Raw genomic sequence first — 16,363 nt, 5'->3', positions numbered from 1 at the left:
TTCCGGGTTGCATCCTGCCTCCTTAGGAGTCCATCACTTTTTCTTACTATGTGTGCCCGTTTCTAGGATCACACTCTTCTGCATGAGTCCTGGAGCTACTTCAGCCTCTAGTTTTTCTAGATTCCTTTTCAGGGATCTTGGGATCGTGCCTAGTGCTCCTATGATTATGGGTACGATTTCCACTGGCATATCCCATATCCTTCTTATTTCTATTTTCAGATCTTGATACTTATCAACTCTGGTGTCCCATGGTATTGCGACATCAATGAGTGATACTTTCTTCTTGACTGTGTCAATCAACAACACGTCTGGTCTATTTGCACGTATCACCATATCCGTTCTGATACCATAGTCCCAGAGGATCTTTGCCTGATCGTTTTCTATCACTCCTTCAGCTTGGTGCTCGTACCACTTATTACTGGAAGGTAGCTGATGTTTCTTGCACAGGCTCCAGTGGAGGGCTTTGCTACTGAATCATGCCTCTTTTTGTACTGGTTCTGTGCAAGTGCGGGCATTCACTTGCTATGTGGTTTATGGTTTCATTTTTCGTATTGCACTTCCTACATATGGGAGAGATTTATTTCCGTCTATCGTTCTTTGAACATATCTGGTCTTAGGGCCTGATCTTGTGCCGCTGTTATCATTCCTTCAGTTTCCCCTTCTTTAGCTCTTCCCTCTGTAGCCATTGCCAATTGTCATCGCTGGCTAAGTTCTTTAGTCTGTCTCATGTATTGTCCGTGCATTGGTTTGTTGTGCCAGTCCTCTGTTCTGTCTGTCTTTCTCCTGTCTCTGTATATTTCTGGGTCTTCGTCTACTTTTATTAGTCCTTCTTCCCATGCACTCTTTAGCCACTCGTCTTCACTGGTTTTCAGATATTGCCCCAGTGCTCTGTTTTCGATGTTGACGCAGTCCTCTATACTTAGTAGTCCTCTCCCTCCTTCCTTTCGTGTTATGTATAGTCTGTCCTTATTTCCTCTTGGTGTAGTGCTCCTGTGTATTGTCATATGTTTCCTGGTTTTCTGATCTATGCTGCGGAGTTCTGCCTTCATCCATTCCACTATTCCTGCGCTGTATCTGATTACTGGCACTGCCCATGTGTTTTATGGCTTTTATCATATTTCCGGCGTTGAGTTTTGACTTGAGTATCGCCTTGAGTCTCTGCATATATTCTTTCCTGATCGTGTCCTTCATCTCTGGTGTTTATATCCCCTCCTTCCATTATTCCCAGGTATTTGTATCCTGTCTCATCTATGTGTTTGATGTTGCTTCCCATCTGGTAGCTTTATCCCTTCAGTTCTCGTTACTTTGCCTTTTTGTATGTTGACTAAGGCGCATTTTTCTATTCCAAACTCCATCCTGATGTCCCCAGATACAATCCTTACAGTCTGGATTAGGGTATCTATTTCCTTGATGCTCTTACCATACAGCTTGATGTCGACCATGAACATCAGATGGTTGATTCTGTTGCCTCTTTTTCTTGAGTTGGTACCGCATCCATCTCCTGTAGTACTTTTGTCATGGGAATCATGGCTACTACGAAGAGTAGTGGGGACAGTGAGTCACCCTGGAAGATCCCTCTCCTGATATTAACCTCTGCTAGTCTTATTCCAGAGCTTGTAAGTATTGTATGCCAGTTGCGCATTGTATTTTTTGAGGAAGCTGATGGGTGTTTTTCCTCTGCCCCATATATTTTCAGGCATTCTATTAGCCATGTGTGTGGTATCATGTCGAAGGCTTTCTTATAGTCTATCCATGCCATGCTTAGGTTGGTTTTCCTTCTCCTACTGTTCTTCATTACCATTTTGTCTATCAGGAGCTGGTCTTTTGTGCCCCTACACTTCCTTCTGCAGCCTTTCTGTTGGTGGGGGATGGTGTTTGTCCCCAGATACAATCCTTACAGTCTGGATTAGGGTATCTATTTCCTTGATGCTCTTACCATACAGCTTGATGTCGACCATGAACATCAGATGGTTGATTCTGTTGCCTCTTTTCTTGAGTTGGTACCCGGCATCCATCTCCTGTAGTACTTTTGTCATGGGAATCATGGCTACTACGAAGAGTAGTGGGGACAGTGAGTCGCCCTGGAAGATCCCTCTCCTGATATTAACCTCTGCTTTAGTCTTATTCCAGAGCTTTGTAAGTATTGTATTCCAGTTGCGCATTGTATTTTTGAGGAAGCTGATGGTGTTTTCCTCTGCCCCATATATTTTCAGGCATTCTATTAGCCATGTGTGTGGTATCATGTCGAAGGCTTTCTTATAGTCTATCCATGCCATGCTTAGGTTGGTTTTCCTTCTCCTACTGTTCTTCATTACCATTTTGTCTATCAGGAGCTGGTCTTTTGTGCCCCTACACTTCCTTCTGCAGCCTTTCTGTTGGTGGGGGATGGTGTTTGTCTCCTCTAGGTAGTTGTATAGCCTTTCACTGATGATACCTGTTAGTAACTTCCACATTATTGGTAGGCAGGTGATAGGCCTGTAGTTACTGGCTATATTTCCCTTACTCTGTCTTTTTGTACTAAGGATGTTCTTCCTGTGGTCATCCATTTGGGTGCTTGGTGATTTGAGATACAATGCTGGAGTTGTTCTGCTATTCGTGGGTGTAGGGCCTTGAAGTTTTTGAGCCAGTATCCATGGACTTCATCGGGAACTGGGGCTTTCCAGTTTGGCATTTTCTTTAGTTGGTGTCTGACTGTGTCTGTCGTGATCTCTGTGAATCTTTGTTTTATTCTCCCTGTTTCTTCTTCCTTGACTTCCTGGAGCCATGTTGCATGTTTGTTGTGTGATACCGGATTGCTCCATATGTTTTCCCAGAGTCTCTTACTTGGTTCGGCTTCAGGAATTTCTGGGTGGTTGTCTTCCCCTCTTAGTTGGCTGTATAGTCTTTTCTGGTTGGTTCCGAATAGTTTGTTCTGTTGGTATCCCTTATTCCTGTTCATGTACTGTTGGATCTTATTTGCTTTGGCCTTTAGCCTCTGTTTTACATCTTCTATTGTGTTGTTTAGTCCCCTCTCTTGTACTTTGTATATCTCATTGAGTTCCTCCCTTGTTTTCTTGCTTCTTAGCCTTTTTTCTGCCATCTCTTTCAGTTTACTCAAGTCAGATCTCATCACCAAGATTTGCTTTTCCAGGCGCCTTTCCAAGGAGGTTGCTGTTTTGGTTTCTGTTGGGTTGGTTGTGCTGGTGGTGATGGTGTTTCGAATCCCCATCAGTTCTGCTACTAATCTTGCTCCTGCATATATCAAGTTATTTTGTTTCTTTGATACTGGTGGTGTGTATTATGCCCATTATTTCATTGAACCGTCACTTGTTTTTCTCCCTTAATTTCTTGGTATTGTAGGCTTTCATGGAGGGGATCTTTGTTCTCTCTGTATCTGGCTCCATCCATTGTCTAATCTTTTCTACCCATTCCGTCCTCTCTGTTACTTCGTCGGTGTTTATTCGTGTGTCGTTGTTTGATACCTCATCCTCCCTCCCTGTCGTCTTACTGTGGCATCGTCTCTCAGTTCGTCTTCGTGTAATTCGTTGTCGTGTGACATTTCCCTTTCCAGTTCTTCTCTTTCTGTTGGGGAGAGCCAGTTCTTTTTCTTTATGTTCCTTACTTGGTCTGCCAGCCTCTGCTCTGTTTGGGGGGTGTTATTTCTCTCATTCCAGATGTTGACCAATCTTCTTCTATATCCTCTCTCCGTCGGGTTGCTTCTGATGTAGCATCTCCATATTTCCTTATTTTCTTCTCTTGTCCATTTCTTCCTTTTGCCTCTGTAGCTCCAATCTCAGGCTGTTGATTACTGTCGTTGTGGTGATCAGTTGCTGGATGACGACCTCCAAGTACCTGACCGTCTTCCTTCAATTGGGTTGATACCTGGTTGCCGGACGAAGCTCCGCTGTTGCCAGAGGTTCCATTTACGTCGTTGTCGTTTATTCCTTCATTTCTTTCCATCATTGCTGAGTTTTTGCTATTTAACCCATAGCTGGACCTACCCATCAGGGATAGGTACTCATTTACAGCTGAGTAGACTGAGGAAATTATGGTAAAGATCCTTTCCCAAGGAATCAACGCCGAGGAGAGCGGTCACCCATCCAACGACTGACCAGCCCCAATGTTGCTTACTTGACTTAAGTCTATTGACGACCTAACCCACTCCTCCACGGCGCCACATATTATTATTATTAATTATTTTATTATTATTATTCTTATTATTATTATTAGTTATTTTATTATATTATTATTCAGTAGCTGAAACCTATTCATATGGAACAAGCCCACAACTTACTTCCAAAGAATATGGTGTTCATTAGAAAGAAGTAAAAGGAAGTAAAGAGAAATACAGAAAGAAGAGATCAACCTTATTAAAAATGAACAACATAATTTACGAGATCAAAGGTTACTTTCGCCGTTTGAGTGAGCACGCTTTGAAATCCATACCACAAAAGACTAGGAAAACAATAGTAGAATGTTAACGACAGGTAATTAGGGGAATCTTAATTTAGACACCTTTGAGTCACCAGCAAAAGAAACAGAAATCTGATTTATCGTCAATTCTTACCCTGAGTCAGAACCATCATTATCATCGTCTCTCTCGCTTTATGCACAACAGGTCAGTCAGTAATCCCCAGGATAAACAAGAACATAATGCAGACATATTAGATCGTGCTCCACTGCCATGCATTTAAAGTATGTAAATCAAAGCAAAGAGCGACAAACGGATGAATTAAGTCGAGAAATTCTAAAAGTTAATCTGAATAAATGAATCCTAAATAGCAATAATTCCTACGACTCCTGATTGTCGAGAATGAAAAGTGAGACACGAAGGAAGCACGACTAGTTTTAAGTCAGTCTTATTCCGTTCGGAAAACCCGAGATAACAACATTATTATACAAATAATATTAGTATCATTCTGATAAGAAACGAGATAGACTTTCATGCATAAAGAATTGGCACAATTAGCATGTTGGGGCACACGAGGGCAGTGTCCCACAAACGTTTGAGAGGTGAATGAATGAATAAAGAGATTCATTCATAAAGAGTTATTTTTTGTGTGTGAAACAACGGTAGTCTACGGGTAATAATATCCTCGTTTACACGTGCCGTCATCCAGCTCAGGGCCAGCCTTTCTCATAACTGGCCCGTCAGTAAGTTAATAGAATGAAGATATTCTTGGCCCGGGCTTCCAGACGGTACGTACGGTCCATTGCGGTCGGAATATGCCACCTAGAATGCTTCTGATGTTACTAAAATTTTTGACAACATGGGTACACTTATGAATAATAACGACAATGAAGCAATGCATTATTAATTTTTGTTGTAAATTTCAAATTTAATTTTTTTATTACCAGGAAAGCATTCGCTGTCAGCTCCTTAAAACTTGCGTTCACATCCCAAGTACCAGTAAATAATAATAATAATAATAATAATAATAATAATAATAATAATAATAATAATAATAATAATAATAATAATAATAATAATAATAATAAACTGTACTCATTGTGGTCTACTACAAGTTTTTTGTGATGTGGTGGCTAGCCCATAATAATAGTAACGGAAAGAATAAATGTCTTATGCACGGTTACAACTCCATTACCTCCGTTCGAACATCGCAAACAGAAGAGAATGAAAAATGTCAAAGCAGGCAACCAAGCGAACAGTTCCAGTAGGAAAACAAAAGAAAAGCAAGAGCGGTTCTCACGGGAGTGTTCTGACCTTTGAAAAGAATCTTCGGAGACGAATCTTTGCGAAAACAAATCTCCCCCATTTGTTTGACGAATGGCATGAGAAAGCACCTGATAGTCCCAAGGGTATTGCATTCCGCCCCTAGAAAGAAAGCAGCGGAGGACCGAATGAAATACGAGAAAGCATTTATTCTATTCGAAGCGAGTCATGACTGGGAGTAAATCACAGCCAGAGAAGTTTTTTGCATTCGTCTTGTTTTTATTGATCACCCCGCATCTTTCAGTTATTCGGGGATACAGCAAGGTGTTATCAAACAACTGCCTCAAGATTGATGGCTCGGTCCCTGGGCAATTATTCGGGAAGTAACGGTTCTGCTTCTAGTAATTGCTCACAAAATCGCACTGCATGTAGCAATTACCCGGGGGAATGATCGTACTGTATCTGACAATCAATCAGGAATTGATAATTCTGCATCTAATAATTACCACGAAATCGCACCGGACCCAGCGCGATAGTTCTGCGATCTGCGAGTGCTAGTGAAGTGATCGAAGTGATCGTTAGGTGATTGACGGATTGATCGGCAATCCCACTGGCGTCGCTCCGTTTCACAGTTTTTAGGGAACGGATGATTTTTCTGCGTTTAATTACTGCTCATGAATTCGTACTGCATCTAATACATGCCCGCTAAATTATCCGTCTACGCTCAGCAGTTATTCATGAAATGATTCTAATACACCCTATTACTTTCCTAGATAGTGACCGCAAGGGTTTTAGCCCGGTATGTATCCACCTTTGTGGCTTGCTTAGTAAAAGCCCCTTTTGGATTACCGTAAAAACATAAACACAAGACTGTAAATATCATGAAGATAATGACCCCCAAGAATTATTAATTTTAGATGACGACCCCCCGAAAACCTTTGGGGTCACTATCTAGAAAAAATCCTCCACAATTACTCGGGGAGAGATAGTTTTGTGTCCATCAGGTATCAATGATATCCTAGAGCATCTAGCAATTACGCAATTGCTTCTGATAAGATTTTCCCGCATTCTGAAATTACTCGTGTAACGATCAGGATATCGTAATGCACGAAGCAAAAACTTGTGAAAATGCTCTTCGCACTCTGTAATTACACGTGAAATGGTAATGTAATTATTCCCCTTGAACAGGGGTTCCCAATCTTTCCGTTCTTCTGTACCCCTTGGGCATTTCATAGATTCCTGTGTACCCCTACAAATTGAGGATGAAAAAGAAAAACAATGAAATTAATATTGCAATATTGTCGCACCTTTACTAGCTGTACAAAATAAATGGTATTCACTCTACTCTTGATATAACTTAAAAGTAAAAGCTTTCCTTACTATGATGAGGAAAAAAAAAAGGACACGACATTGTGTAATCTCAATGCACAGTACATCATGCATTGCACAGTACTGGCTACTCTCCGAGATCCACTGTACCCCCTGAAGAGTACGAATGTACCACTGGGGGTACATGTATGCCTGGTTGGGAACCCCCGCTCTAGAAATTACCACTCAGCGTCCACCAATTACTCAGGACATGGTAATGCATCTGTCAATTAGTGGGAAACGGGAACTTCAGTAATTGGTAGTTCTGCAGCGGCAATTACTAAAGAGCTAAACAGCTGTTTATCTGGTGATTACCTCACAGAATATGTCTCCATTTATTTAGGAAATAATTACGAATCAATAATTCTTCATCAAGAAATATTCAAGATGTAATCGCAATGATTCTTATTACGATAATGATTCACTAATCATCGAACAACAACTAACGACAGCAACCACTAAGCATTTAGCAATTATTGGGGAACTGTTCGTTTGCATCTTGCAACTACTTGGCAACTGATCGCTGAGTACCAGCAATTACATGAGGCAAGATGGTTTTAATTTAGTAACTAATTGGGAACTGGTTGTTGATGATAACGAAATTGCCTGGGAACTGATCGCAGAGAACTAAGAAAGTACCAAAAGCACATCTCGGTAGGCATCCAGCAACCACTGGAGAAGCGACAGTCGTGCATTCAGCACCACCTAATTAATGTTGTCCGAGGAAATTAGATGCTGGCTTTAGTTTTCACTAAAGTGTTCTGTCAAAAAAAAAAAAAAAAAAAAAAAAAAAAAAAAAAAAAAAAAAAAAAAAAAATCCAATAAACATTTTTTCATTAAAATCCACGAACAACTTGAAATCACGTTTTATGCAAGCTACACTGGCTGTAAATAAATAAAGAAAATACTTAATGCCCGACAAGTTAATGTAGAGAAATGCGTGGGGCGATGATGACACGTTTTTTTTTATAAGGTGTATTTTAATCGATGGAAGTTATAGAGATCTTAAGGCGTGGCCTTAATACAGAAAGAGGGTGGATGACATTGCATACAAAGAACATAAGGACTGCCCTGGACACATGGATGTGATGGATGAGGGGCGATCGTAAAATAGATGGGGGGAGGGGGTTTCAGGATTGTAAAAAGTACACAAAGGAGGTGGTTGGGGATCCACATATACGTATGTGGGATGCTCGTTGATTAAACTGTATATAAAAAGAAAAAGTTGAATCTAAACCAGCAATTCTTTCAGTGATTAATGGTTCTGGAAGTTTCATTTCAAACGATGTGGGTCACCCGTGATGAACAGCGTCCGCGATGGAAAAAGAAAATAACGAGTTCCAGAATAAAAATACAGCCGAGACGCAGCCAAACGAGAAAATCCTCTCCCGCAAACACTTTGCAAGCAAAGTGATGTACAAAACATTTACAGACCATTTACTCGGGATATTTTTTTCCCGACCCGCGACTATTAAAAGAGAGAGAAAAAACCCCGAGTGTATTACTCCGTAATGGCACAGCGCAGCAAAATGCCCTCTGGTCCCCCAGTAATGAGGCGGTGGGCCTGGGAGCAAGCAGCTCTCTTTTTCGAGTATGACAAAGCGCTCTGGAAATCGAGAGCGTTCCTGAGGAGACTCCTCCTGGCTTCGCGTGCCAGTTAAATACCCGAGAGGAACGCCGCCGTGTAACATTTATCGCGGACATGAGGTCGGTTAACGATTTTCACACGATTCGAGTGTCCGTATTTCATTTCCATACATCACTTTAGTAACGTCGATTTCCCCCGGCGCTGTCGTATATCATGACGCTTTTCTTGTATGACATTACTCATTCCGCGCTGGGGAACGGCCAAAGGTAATACGTGTTATGTTATGGGAAGGAAACAACGACTCGAGAAGATATGACATGACAGGAATTAAGTCACCACAGAAACAGTAAATTTTTTTTCGAAAAATCATCTGGGAAATAATCCCTTTCTTGACCTAGATTCTCTCGGCTGAATTATCTGGAAATTTACAAAATGTTAACCTGAGATCTCCAATAAAATCAGTTAAAAGCCATGCGCAAAATTGAAAAATACATACGCCAGCACTAAATCTACATCGTAATTTCAGTTTCATCTGATATCCTTAAATAGATTTTAAGTAGAATCCAGATAAGACTTCAATAACCAATTACTATAGTATAGTATTTTGTTGCATATTTGGAATGCACCTTTGAGGCAGACAATTTAGCAATGGGGCGGGGGAGAGAAATGACATTCTGACATAATGAAAGAGTCCATATACCAGACAAGGTATAAAAGAAAAAACTTTAGAGAAAAAAAAAGAAAAATTACAAACCCTCCGTCAAAGTTACTCTTCATAAACTTGAGAAAGCACTTTGAACCAACTTTTCAACGCTTCCGAGTAAACTTTACAAAACATTCAAGTATAAGTTAGGAAACACATTAGCTTGAAAACCCTCGCAATTCAGCTTTGAAAACCTCAAGCTTAAAAAAGCTTCACGGTAAAAGTTAGGAAATCATATGGTAATACAGACGTCTTCATGTAAATTCTAGAAACCTTGTAGTCTATACAATTTTAGGAAAACCTCACAGCAAATTTTAGTGGTCCTAAAATTTAGGAAGACACGCGGACAACCTAAGGAAATCTTGTTCAATTTTTGACATAAAAAAAGGAAGGTTCCGAATATAATTAACGGCAAACTTTAACTAATGTCAAGCAGACATTACGACTGTGTCCTTTGTAGCAAAGCTGGAGTAAAACTCCAGAAGGAATAAAGCAATACCATATGTGCATTCTTGTCATCAACGAGGCTAGTCTACTAAAACATCCACTAAAAGTCTTATTGACTTCAAATGAACAAACTAATATGTAAAAATCCTCATACCAAAATCCCCCAGTACACCAACACGAACGTGCTGGTCAAGTAATGAGTCCAGCACTCGACAATCTCGAGGAGCACAGATTTCCCCCCGAGCGGATTTCAATTCCCAGCGCATAAACGAAATTCCGGTGGCCTGGAAGAAATAGGAAGGAAGACCTGCTGCGTATGTGAAGCTGTGCCTTCTAATCACATGACACATAGCTTGGGCACGACTCTGGCATTAACATCACATGAATGTTGGCAGGCCGGCATAACCCTCTCACGGGCGGCTGCAGAATCACGACCTCTGCCATGACCCTTATAAAGAACTAGTAGACAGGTCCGATTTTAATTCTCTAAAAACCGAAAGCGTTCACTCTCTTTATTTCCCTTCTCTTTTCGTCCTTTACCACAGCCTCTTTGCGTCCTTCTATCCTTCCAAGTGAATGTCACAACATCTGACATGAACAGGATATGGCAGGAAGGTCCTATCAATAATCACATCGGTACTACATGAAAGGACGTAAATAAATAATTTTGTTTTTTTACAATTAAGTGCCATTAACTGTGAGTTTCCTCTGCTTCAAAGTCACAGGGTGAAATTATTGCAAACGAAAACTGACCTACGACAATAATTTTGTAAAGATTTTGTGAAAGTACACACATTAGCTATAAGTGTAAGAAAAATAGAGAAGACCCAGGATGGTATCGGTACAAAAAAGAAGTGAGGAAAAGGGCAAATGCGATGGTATAAAAACGCTAGGATGTAAATTATTCAAAGGGATAGGGAACATACTATTTCAAAATGAAAAAAAAAAAAGGTTGCACTAGGGAAATAATTTGAAATCCTTAAATTCTGAACCGTACAGCGCAAAGAGGAAAAAGCATAATGCCAAGAAACAAGAGAAGGGAAACAGATAATTAACGTTTAAGACGAATTAAGTTTTGTTTTTTAAGTGGATCAAAATGTTCAGTCCAGATTGAAAGCCTATTTCAAGAACCAACACTATATTCTTAAATGAATACAACACTTTATGTATTTTAAAAATGAATGAAGATATACATCACTTCACGTATGTACAAAACATTATAATTCCTGATCACTAGAAGTTATAAAGATTTTTAAGATTAATGTTTTTTTAAAGAATTCAAATAGGTTTAAAAACTTAACTAAATAATAAAATATCTTTGACTAAAATGGGCATTTTAGGGTACTAATATGACAATCATCTCGCACGTACAATGTGAACTTGAAATTAGAATATGGGGGCTGATGGTAGCTTTAATGATTAAGAATTTCTGAAAGTACCCCACCTTTAAGGATTCGGTCACAACTGTTTGAGGGCATGAGATGAGAACATCAAATATAAGCATATTCATTTCAAAAATAAATAAATAAATAAATAAAAACGAGATAGGAAAAAGCAATAAAAAATGAAAAAAAAATTGTAAAAATTTATAAGAGCAAAAGTGCAAAGGACATGGCAATGAAAATAGTGGCAAACTAGGAAATAAATAATCAAAACCACATTAAATATTAAAAATAAAAAAAAAGTTTAGAATACCTAAAGGAGAAACTAACGAAAACGACCGAAAAAAAAGGTAAGAACTCTGAAGAAAAGAACATGAAAAAACTGGTGAAAATTCAGCTGAAAAAAAAAAAAACACCACGGTCTTATGCTTGAAGGCGGAGAGGCCCAAAGGAGAGGCTGTACTAATTATACATTTACCCGGGAAGGTTATCACGGAGTACGTGCAGAGCACTAGCTTCTCCATCTTCTTATACTAACCGCCCTATTAACTTCTTACGATGAAAGTTAATGTTTTCCTCGCCAGATATAAAGGAAAGCTTTTACATGTTACACACACACATATATACATATATATTATGGGTGTGTATATATAAATATCCATACATGCACACATACACACCGATATATATATATATATATATATATATTATATGTATGTGTGTGTGTGTGCTGCATGTATATATATGTGTAGTATATGTATATATAATGTATACAAATATCCATAAGCGCTCACACACACACACACACACACACACACACACACATATATATATATTATATATATATATATATATATATATTAATATATATATTATATATATATATATATATATAATATATATAAATAAAATATAATAAAATAATATATATATATATAAATATATATTATATATATATATATATATATATATATATGTGATATATTTTATATATATAATATATAATATATAATTAATATATACATATATATATATATCTATTTATATACATATACATATAATACATAATAATACACATATAATATATATTATATATATATAATATAATATTATACATATATTATATATATAATTATCTATTATAATACACTATAACATATATTATACATAATATATACATATATATATTATATATAATATATGTATATATATATACTATATATACATATGTGTGTGTGTCTGGATTGACAAAGAGATAGATAAATAGATTGTTAAATAGATATGGTTGATATTCAACACTGATTGACGGCTAACGACAAAATCTATTTTAAACGAATCTCTCACTCATTCAATGGCATATAATTTTCCCTTTCAGTCATCACTTCTCCACTTGGAGACGGAGGCTTGAGAAGATGCTGGGCATCTGATTTTCATGAAGTATTTTGGGTTGAGGTTGCTAGCTGCAATTTACCACAGACGACTAATACCAAGAACCCAATTCACTACTTAGTGCTTAAGAAAGGCCACACTGTATATTCTATGTAACGGGCTAATGTAGTCTTTCCATGCCTGGGTGCGACCGCTAAATTGGCGTCAAAATGTTCATTAAACTTTCTTTGAAAACCAAAAAATGAAAAAAACAAAAATATCTGGATGGATAAAATAGAGAAAACATAACTAGATGTATATCCTTTTACCTCCTCTTACTCCTTCCTAATGAACACCATACTCTTAAGTAGATTGAATTTCAAATCAATGGCCCCTCTTGGGTTGTTCCATGCGAAAAGGTTTCATCTTCTGAGTAAAATCAATAAATAAACAAAATATACCGAAACATTTCCAAAATACAGACAGGATATTAGCAACCAATGAGAAGCATGAAATGTTCACCATTATCAACGATTCCAATATCAAAGAAAACACGCATGTAATCCCTTTCGAAAGGAATAAAACACGTATGCGCTCTTTAAATGGCAAAAGGCTCTTTTCCCAAAACGTTCAGTTATGACAGGGCCTCCTACATAGTTCCATCATATCCCACACATAATCATTTCCCTTGATGGCTGCGTGGGTCCTGCCTTGCGTTTTGACAGGCGTGAATGCCCTCCCAGACATTTCAATTATCGTGAAAATTCCCCTTCTCTCTTTCAGAGCATCCGACACAAGTCTCTCTCTCTTTCTCTCTCTCTGAACAAGTGCAGTGTACAATGAACGACTTCGGCATAGTAACAGTGTTCTCTCTCTCTCTCTTTCTCTCTCTCTCTGTCAACAAGTGCATTGTGCAATGATCGACTTCAGTATATCGCACTCTCTCTCTCTCTCTCTCTCTCTCTCTCTCTCTCTCTCTCTCTCTCAACAAGAGCAGTGTACAATGATCGACTTCAGCATATAGTTCTCTCTCTCTCTCTCTCTCTCTCTCTCTCTCTCTCTCTCTCTCTCTCTCTCTCTCTCTCTGGGCTTCTGCGTCTACAAATAGATATACACAGACACACGTACCCATAGGTGCGCATGTGTATAACGTTAATTGCTACAGTACCGGGAAAAGATTGAAACATAAAGTTTTAGCCTCAGATAAAAGTGATGCCCACTCGTTCTTTGCCCTCCTCTGACCTCTAAACGGCGCTCCTCCTTTCATTCAGTTGGACGACTGGTTCTGTTCGTCACAACTTCGCTCAAACTGGGAAAACCACAAAACATCTAAACGCTGTCATCAAAATTCTTTTAAAATATGACTTCAGGAACTTCAATTTGCAGTTAGTTCTCGCAAGCAAAAATTTTTAATGTAGGTTAATTTGGCAGATATTGCTCAACAGAATAAATACCTAAAGTCCTTAAATTCTCCCATGTCTGTCTGTTCCTACTTCACTCATCATGGTTATGTCAGCATGGTCCACGCCACAAATATATAGCATTAACTCTGTCAGTTATATGTAATATTTCCGTAATTTTGGTATTACTGGAAGCGTAACATTACCGACGTACATGGGACGGTTACCTAGAAACGTCTAAATGTAAGTTATTGTACATTTTATTGTTACTTAATATTAATTGCACATTTTATTGTTACTTAATAGTTTTGCCATTTATATGATCTAGAATGCTGCCTTAAATTGTAAACTCTTCTCCTGAAGCAGAAATAGACTCGAAGTTCCCAATCACTCAAATAATGTACAACAGCTAAAATCTGAATCCATGAAGTAAAAACAATAGAAAAATAATTCAAGAAGTTGTGAGAATAGGAGCATGAATATCCTGAGAAGTTTCTATTCACTTGAAAGAAATATAAAATCCCACAGCTACGGCTATCTTAATTACACTTTATACAGCAGCTGTTATCTGCTAACTAAAAAAAATAAAATAAAATAAAATAAATTTTAAAAATTCAGCTAGAAAAGAGGGGAAAAAAATTAAATGAACAGGACATTTATATCTAGTTTCACCAACAATAAAACTGAAGAGGTACGTTCTCCCTCGGTTTCATCATTAAAAGCAATGACCAGGGTGTCTGATGCAACTCCTGAATCGTACAAGACGGAGCCTTCTATAGAAGACGAGTCTTTTTTGCAAAGCTTTCTACGAACATTATAACCTGGAAAATTGGTAAGTTTATACTGATTCCCAATTCATTTTCATCAGCATCATCGTTTGGAAACATGACGAGTTTTTGTACACTGAAGATAAAAACAAATTAATAGCGCAATATTTCTGAATGAATTTACAAAATGTTTCTCCTTTGGTAAAAAAAAATGTATCCTGTTTACCAGCTACAAAGCGGACCTAACGACGAGAGTAATTTGAAAATACAATAAGATTAACACAAACACGACGTTGGTGAAGACTACAATCAATGGCCATTATTGCGTCGTAATATCAACATTTCATGCTTGCATGTAAAACATTTCCAATATGAAAAATCTCGAAAGATATCAAGCTTAAGATTTTGCAACAGTGGTCATCATTTACAACGTTAATTTTTGACATCAGACGGGTCACAAGTTTCCGCAAAATCTGCAAAATGTCAAGTATGTATTTTTTTCCCTTTTTTTTTAACATTAATGGCCACGATCCTCTTGCTACATTAACGCCCCACGCAGTCGAAAGTAAAAACTTCCCAATAGAAAAAAAAACACGTTTTTTGCATTAAGTATGAATAATAACACTGCAGGGTGACTTGCGTGTCAAGGGGGAGGGCAGAGTAAAGACCACTTAACCACTTAATCTAGCCACAAGTGGCGATTCCGCTAATATTCCACACCTCCGACAATGCTCTTTCTCGCGCGCACCTTCCCGTATTTAGGGTTTGGTCTGCTCGCTCACAGCGAGTGAGCGACTTAGTTCAGTGCATGGAGAGAGAGAGTAAAAATTGTATTTCGACCCAGAATCAAATATCTATCAAAAACTGCAAAATTAGAAAAGAACTTTCATGGTGACAACGCTGTAGTCTGAGTAAAAATTCAAAGGATAATGAAATTTTAAAATTATCAAAATAGGGTGCTCGTATCATGAAAAAAAAAAAATAAATAAATAAACACGAAAATAAATAAAAATTAAAGGCCTAGGATAATTAATTGCCATCTCCTCATCCTCGTGATTGCCAACGGAATATTCACAATAAATACTCACAGCAATTCAAGAGATTCGGAGTGACATTCCAATCTTTAATAAAACACACACTTCAAAGGGTAATATAAACAATGGAAGATTCCTTAACGAAAGTCTACAAAAGCAAGTATCTGAATGCAAAACTACGACAGCAACACTAAAACTATTCCCAGTCTTATTTATAACCGGGAGAACTCAGCACCAAGTAAACACCAGAAAGAGCCAAAGCAAAGCCACACAACACGATCTTCACCTACCTGATGGCTTAACCTGCACAGCAGGATGTATACCACAAAATTAGGCGTCCTAACCATCTTTAGCATTTAGAATAGCAAGGATATGCAAATCGAATTCTTACCATATCATACATGTCAAAGTCGAATGTCCAGTCGACTTACAGAAATTATTTACGGGATTTAAAGTTAAAATTCCACTTTCGAAAAAGATTTTGAAGCTTCACTTCTAAACTGTACAAGATATACTGTTCATGCATCACTTATTTGCAAGATTTATCGTTAAAATTCAACTTCTTCACGAGATATACCACTACAGATACACAAGTTTACTAAATATACGGTTAACAATAATACTTTAAGGACACTTACCGCTTCAATACAATG

This window comes from Macrobrachium nipponense, chromosome 34, assembly GCF_015104395.2.
Source record: "Macrobrachium nipponense isolate FS-2020 chromosome 34, ASM1510439v2, whole genome shotgun sequence".
NCBI lineage: Eukaryota > Metazoa > Arthropoda > Malacostraca > Decapoda > Palaemonidae > Macrobrachium > Macrobrachium nipponense.
This window is presented reverse-complemented; position numbering follows the sequence as displayed.